Genomic DNA, 3,553 nt, shown 5'->3' with positions numbered 1-3,553 from the left:
CGATGCGTCCGCGTGGACAGCTGCTATACAATAATACATTTCCATTTACCTCCTTCTCTATATCCATACAAAATATCTATCAAACAAATAAAATTAAAATTTTCTTTTGAAAAATGAAACCATTCCATCAGTATTTTCTTATGACGTTTTCACGTTCAACTATCGTCAGTAAACCGACCTTACAGACAACCGATTTTTTTCTTTCGCTTTTAGCAATTTGCATAATTTTTAAAATATATTCACATCAGAACAAACTACCGTAACAGTAATAATGTTGGAGTAATCCCATTGTTAAATTAAAATTGAGGATCGGGTTTTCGCTTTTGAGCACAGTTAATGCTTTTTGTATGAGGTCATTTCTTTTTTATTATTTCCTTTCTTGTATAATAAGTACACATTAAATTTGTTTTATCGTTAATATATTCAAAAATAGGTCTCTGAAGAAGAAAGGTTGATAACAGTTGTAAAATGGTCCCCATCAACGGCATTTTAAAAATTAGACCTTAATGCCTGAGAAGGTTCTCCTATTCTTTCTAATACCTCTTCATTTCTAACCTTCTCTACCCACCGTATCCTCATCATTCGTCGGTAACACCACATTTCTAACGCTTCTAACCTTTTGTTTTCCGCCGCACCTACCGTCCATGTTTCGCACCCGTACAGCGCCACGCTCCAAACATACACATATAACAACTTTTTGAATTTGAAAATTAATCGTTCGCGAGCATAGAAGTGACTTCTTTTTATTGAAGGCGAATCTACCCTGCGCTATCCTCTGCTTTATATCCCTACTACGCCTTCCGTCCTGACTTATCTGACTTCCTACTGACATATAATAAAATAAAAAAACATTTTAAAAGACCGTCCTACTAACTACAACTACAACAAAAGTGGTTCAATTTCTTATGTAGGTAATACATAGGTTAAAGCACTAGGTATTTTTATTTTCGCGACTGATTACCTGGCGGAACATCCCCGCATTGCTTCCGTTGTTTATGTTTTATTCGCTCTGGTTTACGTCGTCCTAAGAATATATAAATTCTAGACACTCCAGTCAGTCTCGCCTTTAACCATTAAGGCGTCTTGGTAAAAGCGTGTCGGGTTCGAAAATAAAAAGTCGACGTGGCTCGTCGGCTGAATTGCAATTCTAAAGTACATATATTAAACTACCGGAATAGATATTTGATCTCGAAACAAACCTTACAGAAAATAATTTGTTCCATTCAATCAATGTTCTAGTTTTAGTCATCGGTTATTTGGATAATTGTGTACCGTATGTAGCAACTCATATACATACGAGGTCTGTTCAAACATTATTGCAGTTATGACCCTCTGGAGTAAATTTGGGTCGCTGCGGACAGAGTCCAACAGCTCCTTAGCAATGTTAATACGATGCAGATTTTGGTCGAAATCGAGCAATTTTGGTACGAATTTTGCGGCGACCCGCCTCACGCCCAAATCATTGGTATAAACGAATGGTAAAGTCAATCGATATGTTTAGGTTTTCAGCAACTTCTCTAACAGTGATTCGACGATTGGCCGATACTGTTTTCTTCACTTTGTCAATGTTTTCGTCTGTTATTGACGTGCTCGGGCGTCCGGCACGCTCTTCGTCGTTCACATCTTCTCGGCCCTTTGAGAACATTTTGTACCACCAATAAACGTTGCTTCTGTCCAAGGTAACTTCACCATAAGCCACAGTCAACATTCGGAATGCGTCCTCGCTCTTAATTTTGTTTTTTACACAAAATTTGATACAGATTCTTTCAATCCATTTTTTGGAATAACAAAAAACACGTGAAAGTAAAGCAGCTGTGAAAAATTAACTGAAAATTCAACATGGTCGAACTTATAGGTATTAGTGAGAGACATGAGAGAGACATTAGGGAAATACGAAGATTAGCTCAAGACAGGGAAGGGTGGAAGTGGGTGTCCAACCAATCTTAGGACTGACGACGTTTTGATGAAATGTTATAAAATTTGCTACGTAATAATCATAATGCGTACATAACAAATCAAATCATTTAAAAATCAATGATGAGTATTATGATAATTTAATTAATTCCATTTTTAATTTTTATTTGTCCAATAAAACTAACTTCCCCATTAAAACAAAGGACAACCATACCTTTTGGTATTTGTCATTCAAATATAGCTTCCAGTGTAAAAAACCTTTATTTGCAACCTTCAAGTTCTTTATGGTACATAAAGCAGAGTGAGATGGATAAAGAACTCCTGAATGTTATTCACCACTCACATTTGAAAAGTCTTGTCTTTAACAATTTTTTTTAACTTTCACTTATTTATAAAATGTTTTTTTTACCATCAGACAATATATATGTAAGGCAAAATGTTTGCTAATAAACATAGAAATTATATATTTCTTTGTCGGCATTTTTGTTTGATCTGACACGGCCAAAAATACGCAATTTGGTGAACGTGAAGAATATATTTATTCATCTACGTCCATCTGAAAATATCTCCTGCTTCTCTGAAAATTGTATGTAACTAACCGAACTTTCAAAATCACAAAATCCTCTTCATCAGTTATTTAGTTCACGATTTATCGACTTTCATATTTCCATTTGCACTTCGTATTCTGATACCCAAACCGAAGAAATCTTAATCAATAACTCGGAAAGTCTCAGGATGATGCAACATTCTGCATACATTCTAAAGCCGTCTGTTAGAATTGAATACCCTTTCTGTGAAATATATTGATGTTACCATTTTTGAATGACATTTCGTACGTATATTTTTCCACCAAAATTGAATTATGAACTTATTTAACAGTGTTTGCTGTTAAATATTTATACAGCGCAAATTATGTCTAGCGAAATTCAAGGGCCTGAGCTATTTTTTCCCGTTAGATGAAGAACTTTCGGTCCACAGAGTATAAAAAACAACAAAGTTTTACGAATAATGAAACTTTTAAGAATCAGGGGCGGATTAAAAGAAAATGAGGCCTGAGACTAAAAACAGTTCTAGGGCCCTTTGAAAGAAAAATATATAATTAAAAAAAAAACAACAAAAAATGCACCTAAATAGTTAATTGCAGAATCTATATTTAGATGTATTTACCAAAATTAAAGGTTCATTGAAAACTTGATGCTTAGAGCGACAATCACCAGGTCTTACTCTAACCCTGCCCTGTTGAGATTGAAACAAAGTAATAATGATAGAAAGTGATAAGCAGAGATTTATATTTTTTTGACGTGACGTCTTATAATTCGATAGAGCCGGCTGCACGCACGAAAAAACATGACTCATGCGGCGTTAACTCGCTCTGAGGCGTTCCATTTAAAGCTTGAAGTGCAAGCGAGAGCGCAGAACGAGCGACAAAGAGGCACAATCGGCCTCCGCGTTCGGCGTCTGTCTGTCTCCTACTTGAGTGAGCGATGCGTCCGCGTGGACAGCTGCTATACAATAATACATTTCCATTTACCTCCTTCTCTATATCCATACAAAATATCTATCAAACAAATAAAATTAAAATTTTCTTTTGAAAAATGAAACCATTCCATCAGTATTTTCTTATGACGTTGTCACGTTC

At 35.5% G+C, this 3,553-nt stretch overlaps 1 protein-coding gene across 5 annotated transcripts in view; it reads left to right on the top strand.

The window, feature by feature from the left end:
* LOC108744261 (neural-cadherin) overlaps positions 1-3,553 on the top strand; it is a 261,954-nt gene that overhangs the window by 188,273 nt on the left and 70,128 nt on the right. The window lies entirely within an intron of this gene.

The sequence above is a fragment of the Agrilus planipennis genome, unplaced genomic scaffold (genome assembly GCF_000699045.2).
Source record: "Agrilus planipennis isolate EAB-ADULT unplaced genomic scaffold, Apla_2.0 scaffold13, whole genome shotgun sequence".
Classification (NCBI taxonomy): Eukaryota; Metazoa; Arthropoda; class Insecta; order Coleoptera; family Buprestidae; genus Agrilus; species Agrilus planipennis.
Note: the sequence above shows the minus strand (reverse complement) of the source record. Positions and strands in the feature narration are given on the sequence as shown.